The sequence below is a fragment of the Canis lupus genome, chromosome 12 (genome assembly GCF_048164855.1).
Source record: "Canis lupus baileyi chromosome 12, mCanLup2.hap1, whole genome shotgun sequence".
Lineage (NCBI taxonomy): Eukaryota > Metazoa > Chordata > Mammalia > Carnivora > Canidae > Canis > Canis lupus.
Genome location: NC_132849.1, coordinates 21,862,913 through 21,873,240, shown reverse-complemented (window position 1 = coordinate 21,873,240; position 10,328 = coordinate 21,862,913). Strand labels below are relative to the sequence as shown.

At 37.4% G+C, this 10,328-nt stretch overlaps 1 long non-coding RNA gene across 3 annotated transcripts in view; it reads left to right on the top strand.

Annotated features, from left to right (window-relative positions):
- The first annotated feature begins 287 nt into the window (after window positions 1–287).
- Window positions 288–10,328, top strand: part of LOC140600664 (uncharacterized) — a 138,116-nt gene continuing 128,075 nt past the window's right edge. For all 3 annotated transcript variants that reach the window (XR_012003835.1, XR_012003834.1, XR_012003836.1), the window contains exons 1-3: window positions 288–476; window positions 5,129–5,253; window positions 7,138–7,283. This is a non-coding gene — a long non-coding RNA (uncharacterized lncRNA). The remainder of the gene's footprint in view (window positions 477–5,128; window positions 5,254–7,137; window positions 7,284–10,328) is intronic.

Here is a 10,328-nt window from a genome sequence, read left to right as displayed (position 1 = left end):
TGAAACTCTATTTTCTAACAGTGGATGAGAGACAAATATGTTGCATCCAATAAATAGATCAGGGATATCACTGTGAACTATTTAGCTGGGTTTAATTATCATGTGAATGGTAGTGAGTGGATAACTGATGGTCAGGTATTTAGGAGTCAAAATTATAAATGTCTGGATAGTGTAAAATAAAGCTCTAAAATTGAAATATCAAACAGCTAAAAGGCTTAGGGCTGGAGTTAATGACATCACAATGTAGTCATTTCCCAGGGGTTTCCTTCTTCATTCATCAGGGGCCATATTTTTTCATTTGACAGAAAGAGCTGGATATTGAGGTGTAAACTCCCTTTGAGAGAAGCAGAGACAGGCTCACTGTAAGCAATGGGTGACAATCTCTACGCCTTTCTGAACATGGGGTTTGATGAAGGAAGAAGAGGAAACATGAAGACAGTGAGAGCTTGTTATAAAAGACTAAGTGAACCCTAAAGGTGAGGAAAGATACGATGAAGCACCCGGGGACACCAGTCAACGTGATTAGTTTCACTATTTCACTGGTGGCTAGTTTCAAATTAGAGAAAGTATAGATTGAGTTCTTTATGTTATTTTTTCAGAAGTGCTGTTCACCTTAAGGGAGGAATAAAAAAACCAAATATAGCACTTTTACAAGTGTGTGAAAAGAGGATTAACTCAGCAGTTTGGGTTGCTCAAACTCTGTACATTCATAAGAAAGGCTTACTTTCATGACTGGTGCTTAGTGGGCTCCTGAGAACTGAGCTCTTGGAATGTTCTTTCTGATAAGAGTATCTTTTGCATGCCTGAGCCAACTTATCCAGATAGTTTATGCTAACAATGTGATGAATGCTGAACAGCTGCTTCTCCACTGGGGGTCTGGAGCTCGAATAACTGAGGTCAATTACATAGGTTCTATATGCTTTTGTAAGTAATGCCCAATAAAAATCCTGGACATTGGGCAGCCCGGGTGGCTTAACGATTTAGCGCCTGCCTTCGGCTCAGGGCCTGATCCTAGAGACCCAGGATTGAGTTGGACATCTGGCTCCCTGCATGGAGCCTGCTTCTCCCTCTGCCTGTGTCTCTGTCTCTGTCTCTCTCTGTGTCTCTCATGAATAAATAAGTTAAAAAAGATTTAAAAAAAAATCCTGGACAACTAGGCTCAGAAATATGTCCTTCTTGGCAACCCTTCCCATGTGTTGTCACGTGTAAAAGAATTAAGAACATTTCTTTGACCCAGTGGGAAAGGACTGTTGGAAGCTTGCTACTGTTTTCTTCTAGACTTTACCTGATGTAGTTTTTCCCTTCGTTGAGTTTATTCTGTATTCTTTTGTTATAATAAGCCATAGTGATGAGAATAACTTTTGAGTCCTATGAGTGAATCATCGGACCTGAAAGTGGTTATGGAGACCTCCAATGAAAATGTCTTCTAGAAATCCAACTATTGGCTGACAACTGTAGAGTATCCAGTGAGGAGACCTGGCTGTGGCTATATTCTCCTACAACTATAGCTCCTTCCTGACAGACTGATTCCTTAGCATCAGTGCTCTCTGGGCTTTGGTTATGTTTCCTTTGCTTACACCTTCAGGCCTAGAGGTAATGATAACTTCCATTTAGCTCTCTTCACTGCAGCAATTGAGTGTACCTTTTGTTTACCACCAGTCATGAGACTAGTGCAAAGATATATACTGAAAACTCATTGAGTGAATTTATGAACAGATGGATGAATAAATGAATGAATAATCCCTGCTCCCTCACAATTTATAGAAGATACTTTGACAAATGAATCCAAGCCAAATGCTTATTTTGTTGCATTTTTTCAAGTTGCAGTTTAACAGAGACCTTGGAAGTTAATGCAAAGATAACATATCCATGTTGAAGACTTCACATAAGGCTGGAGGAGGAATGTAGGGGGCACACAGAGAGGATTGATGTTTACATAGCCTATGCAGAGGCCAACAGTTCCCTCTGTCTTGGCTTTCCTGGGATTCTTACATAACCATTAGCTCTTAACAAAATTCACACTCAAAAGGGTTGAAAAAAGAATAGCTTAATGAAAGAGATGTTGACAGAGATGTGGGAAACTTCATCACCTATAGGCCTGCTGCCTGGAAAGAATTCAGAGCTAGAGAAGGGTCTCCTGACAGGTATCAGAACCAGCTACTGGCAGAACCATAGTGCCAAGGCCAGAAAATGAGTGAGGAAAATAAGTACTTCAAACCCTCTTTCATCCTGGCTTACAGTCTACTGACAGTGCTTCTAATTGATGCAGCCTAATTCAACTCAGAGAATAAGGTGATACAATCCAAGCCTCCCAGGGTATAGAGCAGGGTGGGTCTGGATTGAAGCAGTGAGACCAGTGGAGGATAGCCAGCATAGTAAATACAGAATATTTTCCAACGGCTGTGCTAAACCTTTGCTTAAGCCCTATCTAGTAAGAACATGAAAAACCAGGACTTTAATAATAAAGTCTGCTGCTTTTGAAAGCAAATTTGAGACTAAGAGTCACCCCATGAGGAAGATTTGACAAGTAGTATATAATACCTTAGGTATCATATACATTAGATATTTATCAGACACGATGGGTAGACACCAGAACATCTAACTATGATTCCCTAATGATACAGAAAGGAATCAGGATTGGCCTCCCAGTCTCTGAAGTCATCTTTTATTATTGCCTGCTGTACTCCAGTACACTCCTTGACCACACTGCCTCTTTTCCACTTTTATTCTGGCATAAGCTTCTGTTTACCTCATTCAAGATATTCTGCCTGAAAAATCACTGTGCTTTAGTTTTACCAGCCAATAGCCATTGGCTTAGAAATGATTAGGGTTCCCCCCAAGAGGAAGTCTTTGATCACTGGAGCCAGATCCAGCTGTGAAAGTATGTGTTTCCCTGCTTGGTTCTAACATTTTCTCTTAATTAGGGCAAGAGAGACTACCTCGCGAAGTTGATTCTTCACCTGCACACATAATATCTGTGCTTACTTTTTGTGTTGTAATGTTCTCTGAGGAAGCACTTGGGGACCCATTGGTAAGACTTGTTTCTGAAGTAATTGCAAGGGAAACATGAAGCACACCTCAATGAAAACTCATTTTGATTCTATTCCCTACTCTCTCTCTCTCTTTTTTTTTTTAAGTCCAACAGCCCCAAATCTCAGGTTGCAAACAATATTATTCAATAAATTTCACTGTTGGAGAATAATCCAATAGAACCGCCCAAGGCAGAGTGAAAACAGCAAGGTCTTCCTGATCTCACATGAACAGTTTCCCCTTCTGGCTGCAGGAGGCTGCTCTCAAAATCACCTGTCCTCGTATCTAATACCCAGATGAGATTGGACCAGTTGTTCTTGCAAACCTGATTGGATATGCAGATGAGATTCAAACAAGTCTACAGAGTTCCAAATAAAATGTCCGCATGATTAGCACAAGGTAGTGGGAGGCCTTACATGAAGATAACTGATAAGATTAGTGTTGGGGAAAAGAGAAAATGAAGTTGTACTTGAAGTTATAATTGAAGTGAAAGAACAGCAAAAATAATGAGATGAGAAGCCACATCCCTGAATGCTGGACTTGACGTCTGAGAGAATTTAATATGGGATAATTTGACTCCAGCAGGGGAATTGTGCTGACATTTCAAAAATTCATATTATGTCGTTAAGGAAAGATACAATGAGTGCGGAAAGAGAGGAATTTCTGATACTTGAAACTGATATCAAAAAAGACAACAACCCACTTGTTTGGCATCTGCATAGAAGTAAAAGTTTGCAATGCAGGCCTGTTGGATCTGGCTTTTCATATGAGTTCTGGTTTGGAGCAATGTCCACCACCATGTCTAAGTGCTTCTCTTTAATAAGCCTAGGTTCAAAGTCCTGGCAGCTCTCTGATCATGACCTTCACCTCCCATTCTATTTTTGGTTTGATCAGGGTCATGAAATGAGCTACCTAATTTCATGATCCAATTAAACTAATCCATGATCACATTCCAATTGGACTGAACTACAGCAGTGACATATTTTACCAGGAGATAAAGTCCTTATATTTTCTAATGATTTGGCATCTTGAATAGTGAGGATGTAAGAAGGGAGGGTAGGGATTATTTTAGAATGAGAAGACCTCTTGATTTCATTTTACCTTATGAGTAAATGCCAAAGTTTATGTAAATAGCTAAAAGTAGGCTGAAATAAAAGCTTAGTAAGCAGATTATACATACCTATGTTTATGGATAACTACTGAAATAGCATCAGTATAATATTTTGATAGAGTAAATGAAGTGTTTTTATTTTTTTTTAAGATTTTATTTATTTATTTATGAGAGAGAGAGAGAGAGAGAGAGACAGAGACAAGGCAGAGGGAGAAGCAGGCTCCATGCAGGGAGCCTGACATGGGACTCGATCCCAGGTCTCCAGGATCACACCCTGTGCTGAAGCGGTGCTAAACCGCTGAGCCACTTGGGCTGCCCTGTTTTTATTTCTTGATGATTTTTTTTCCATATGTTCTGGACCAGTTCTTGCAACCCTGAGTTTTTGAGGGATATGTCTATATTTTTTACACTGTATTACATTATAAGCCCACTGCAGTTAGATACAAACAATTTTAGATAAATCCCAAGACAACTAGTGGAGTTCTTTACAAGTGGGGAGAACAGGTAAAAACTTAGGTGACAGCTATCCAGAGAGTTTGCCTAGAACTTAATAAAAATATCTCAGTCGTTTGAGTCATCTCCCCATAGCCTACTCTGTGCCTTCCAGATAGCCAAGCACTAAGATTGTAGAGGCATTAAGTGTCTTAATAGGATTAGTGTTGGAGAGATTTCCACACTCTCTCCACCACAAATACACACATATGCCACCCCCCCCCCCCAGCTCTATATCTAATCACTTCAAAGAGAATTTTCACTTTAAACAGGGATTCTTCATGAATTGATAACTCAAAAGGACGACTCAATTTTGGAATTTTAAGTTGGGTAAAACATGAAGAATACTTTGGGTTCACATCTCAATTCATAATTTATAGTTGCTACGTTGCCCTCTTCACCTAATTATTCTAATGTTTGACATTGTCTAAAGAAAACAACCTTGTATCCCACTTTTTCTATGTTTTTACACATCATCTATTTTGTTTTTCCCAGAGAGGGACTCAGTAAACATTACCTAAATTCAACGCTGATTGGTTTTCAAGAGATACATTTTTCTTTCAACGTTCTTGTCTTCAAAGGCTAATGGGATCTGCTGCTCTGTTGGAAGCCAGAGTTAGGTAGGTGGAGAAATCACAACAATTATTCCTAATTGCTACTGAATCCTTGCTTCTTTAGCAGAAGGAGGAAACTGGTTAGTTGACAGAAGTGCATATCTGCTAAATAGGAGAAATGCAATTAGTGGTTAGTTGAGAGGTGGGAAAGAGAGATTTTACTTTGTAACAACTGAAAAAAAAAAAAAAGGAACTTGGAAATTATTTAATTTAGGCAAGATATATGAACCAGCACAGAAACTTCACTACTCAGTCTGTCATAGTCACCAACTGCACTTCTCTTCCAAAACATTTGGAAAACAAGTGAGTTTTGTCCTTATAATCTCTTTAAATCTCATTAATGAATAACTATATTAATTAATTAGAAAAAGAAAAGCAGGAGCTTTGTAGTTAGATAATTTCAAGTATGAGCTGAGCTCTGCCATGTATAAGCTGTATGACTTTTGGCATGTTGCTAAACCTTCATTAGCCTGTTTCCTCTAAAAGTGAACAATAATAAAATATCTTTAGACAGTTGTTTTAAACTTTAAATGAGATGATTATTCTTGGTATTATATTATTTAATTATTTTATGCATGTTTAAATATAGGTTCTTATTAGCTGCAGGATCAGTTTAAATAAACTGATCATTTGTAAAATGGATCTATTAATATATAGCTTTTTGAGACAACATGTACAATTAATGTGTAAATACAAGTATATAAATACACATATCTCATATATATCATGAAGTATCTAATATGTGCTTGGCTTACACTAGCTTTAAGAGATAGCTATACCTCTTCCTTTTTCCCCCCACCCTTCCTTCCTTCTTTATTCTTTCCTTCTCTCCCTCACTGTTGAGCTGTACAGTTAAAAGGTTGAGAAAGACGATACCTCAATTGCATTTACTCAAAATTCCTCTTCTAGCAATTGCCTTCCATCTCCCCCTGGATGCCTTGCAACTGATATTACAGAGTCTGGGAGTTAGGATAAATAACACATCAGGTTCAAATATGAAACCTCAGAGGTGAAAAATGGGTGATTTTACATGTAAGGCCACAGTTCATCTTTGTTTCCAATCAGGAATCTAATAAAATAGTAGATCAATGGACTTCCCCCATGTCTTCCCCTTTTAACTTTCAATGTAAAGTGTCACTTTGGCTTATTAAAGACAAAAACAATAGTCAGAAGGTTAACTTGATCAAACGGAAAGGTTGTCATGCCAATAACCTCTGAAGAAAGTAGGTGCCATTAGGCAGGTGGATGAATATAGTCAGGATACTCTGGTCCTGGGGCTAGGAGAGATGACTGTTTTTCCTAATACCTCAGAAGAAACAAAAGTCAGGGACCGAATAATGACCCCTGTGCTTTTCACAGCCAATATTTGTAGTGCTAAAGTGCTTCAGAATTCAGGTGGCTCTTTTGAAATATATCTATCCTTCATGTCCAACTCAATACCAACATCATCTAAGAAACTTTGCCTGCCTACTCGAGTCCCTCCATCTCAAAGTTCTCAAGCATGCCTGAGATATATGACTTCATGAAGACTCATAGTGTGTTCTCAGTGAGAAATCCTTTGGTTATCAAGTTTCACATATTTACTTTTTTATTCTTCCAAGAGAATCTACCACAATGCTAGGCACATTGTTACTATGAACAATTCTAGTTTATTGATAATTAATATTAACTACAGGTCAAGGTCCTATAAAATTATACTTGAGAATTATTTAAATCACACAGAAAAAGTTATGTTTTTGATACAATTTAAAGTTTTGGGAATTGGCAGATTTAAAAGGAAGAAGGGGAGAAAGTAATGTATTAGTGACATTTACTGCAATAAACTGCATAACAATTATCATGAAAATCCCCGTATCTTACAGTAATAAATACTGCTTTTCTTACTCGTAGGTCTTCGGGTCAGCCATGGCTTCACTGAACTTGGCTCAAGATTTCAGACCAGCTTCAGATCTACTCTATTTGGTTCATTATACTCCTTGAACCAGCAACCAACTAAGCCATATTCTTCTAATTACACATCGCAAGACCACAACAAGGTAAGCCCAAACCTGCACATAAAAGACTGTTCCTTGAATCTTGTCAGCAACATCTACTTGGCTACATGGCTAAGATCAACATCTTAAATTTTATGAGAGAAAGAATAAAGAATTGGAAGCAGTTGACTTTCCACAGTAACTAACATTTAAGTTTCTTGTCAGTGCCAATCACAGATTTGAATGATTTACAAATATTCCATTTAGTTCTTACATTACTCTTATGATGTAGGATTTAGTATCTCCATTTTATAGGTAAGGAAACTGAAATTCAGATAGGTTGAGCAATGTGATCAAGGCCAAGAAGAAAAGATGTATTGTGGAGCAAGAGTTGAAGGATAGGTTCCAAACTCAACTTTCTTTCCATTAAGTCATTTTGATGCTGTATAGTGGACATTCAAAAATAACTGTTAGTTTATCATATTATGTAGCATTATTACTACTAGAAGCTGTGGTTAGTACTTTGCATATATTAATCCTGTCACCAACTCTTTGTGTTATATAATATTATTTCCCATTTCATAGATGAGAACACTGAAGCACATAAGGTGTAAACAACTTCTCTAATATCCAAGCCTTTTATTTCTACTGCTCTACTAAGCTGTTGTATGATAAAGCATAGTCATTCTGGCATCAGCCAATAATGATGAAGATAATTAACGAAGTACATGACACACACTGTATATTCACACCATAATTACATTTTACCCTCTTACTCTTTTTAGAATTAGTACCTGGAAAATATTCTGAATCTGTCTGCTTCTCTCCATTTCCACTTCCAACTTTCTGGACTATTCCAGATTATCTCTTAACAAATTCTGCAGGAGCTTCCAAGCTGGTTGCTCTGACTTCTTTCTTATCCTTTTTGCAATGCATTTTCCACATAGCAGCCTAAGTCATCTTTGCTAAAGTGTAAATCTGATCATATCACTTCCTTATTGGAAACCTCAGTGCTTTCTTTTTGAATTTTAAATAACATTCAAACTCTTTATTTTAGCCTATACGGCCTCATTTGATCTGACTCCTGACTACCACTTTGATAACATCAAGAACATCCCTTTCTTCACTCCCCAAGTGCCAGCATATAGTTTTCTTCCTCCTCAAACAACAACCCGGGAAGTTTCCTGCTTTAGGTTCCTTATAATAATAATGGCTCATTGTAGTACTCCTATTCTCTTGTAGCACTCAATTGAACGTCATTCTTATCACTTACGGTATTTTATGTTTATTTGCTTTGTATTTTTATTTTTATTCTCTCAAGTATATTGAAGCTTTAAGGGAGGAGGGATCTTGTCTGCCTTAATCAGTGCTACTTTCTTGTTTCTATTGTCTAGAATACCATTAACACATAGTAGGCACTGTGTCAATACCTGTTGAATGTGTGAATAAATCTGTAAATAAATACACAAAATTCACAGATGAGATATAACCATATTATTTCATTTAATCTCTATGAATAAAAAATCCATTATAATACATATTCAGGGATCCCTGGGTGGCGCAGCGGTTTGGCGCCTGCCTTTGGCCCAGGGCGCGATCCTGGAGACCCGGGATCGAATCCCACGTCGAGCTCCCGGTGCATGGAGCCTGCTTCTCCCTCTGCCTGTGTCTCTGCCTCTCTCTCTCTCTGTGTGACTATCATAAATAAATAAAAATTTAAAAAAAAAATACATATTCAGAGTTTGAGGCTTAATAAGAACACAGAATTAAGTAAACATTGTAGGTAAGCATAGGCATTTCTAAATGGTTTAAAATGGCCAACAGTAATCCTAATCCTATTCTCTCCAGGCATGTGTTAGTTATCTTCAATGCAAAATGGTTAAAAATGCCAAGAAATATGTCTGAGTATCTGTGTAGTATATATATTAAGACAGAATAATTTTGTGTGTAGTGAGATAAAATAATACTATTTTTTCTTTGTATTTTTGAAGTAATTTAAAGACTAAAAAAGGAAATATTGAATATATAAGACTTAAAGCTTTAAAACAACTTTAATATCCAAACTCTTAAATTGTGCCTTCACTTTCACTGTGTGCATAAGTGTACATTATTTCTTAATATATATTTTTGGTCACTCAAGGGAAAAAAGGTTAGTCAAGGATGATAATAGATCAGTCAACATATAATCTTTACACATTTTCAATGTGCTCAGCACTGAGGGATGTACTTTAAGTCACTCAACACACAATTATTCTCAAATGCCCTGTGTATGTCAAACAATGTGAAAAATTCTTAGAAATTAAGAATGCATTTGATGTCCACAGTGAGCTTATTCTATAATACAGAAGAGAAGCATACTGTTTACAAGCAAAGTAGCCAACAGTATAAAACATGATGCAATTAAAATTTTAATGGTGGGTAATAGCAGAAGTACAGGGAGACAAATTCCGGGTTGTAGGAAATGAAGCTATTAAAGCAACATGAAGAGTGGTATGACAGAAAGAAAAAGAAAGGAAGTGAATTCAGCTCAGCCAGGTTAACCAGGTGGCGAACTCCAAACTAGCAAACAGATACACGTGTGTCTGTGTGTGTGAGTGTGTGTGTGTGTATGTGTGTGTGTGTGTGTGTGTGTGTGTGTGGTGTCTGCATGTGTGTGAATGTACTTTGGCACTCTGCATCAGGCAGTTAGGAAACAGGAAATCCATATGACTGTTTATCATGTCTTGATTCTCTATTTAACTGCTTCTTCCATTTTGGTTTATACAATGTAGACCTCACCTCACATGTACAAGTTACCTCCTAAAAATAAGGGCATGTAAACTGAATCCTGTGGAGGTAGATTTTTTAAAAACATGAGAAAAACAACTTATATCTTTCCCCATGTCCACAGTTGCAACTTGGAAGTGCTACTTTTCATAGGTGAAGGATTACTATTAGTTTCTCCACCCCACCCCTCCACCCCTTATATTGATTGCCATCCAATTCACAGAAGGAAGAAATCATTCCTTATACAGGAAATGGAAGCTAGTTCGTTCATTTTATATAATGGCCAATTTAAGTTAAAAATCTTATCCATTTCCTACTTTAGTTACCTGTTTCACAAGCTCA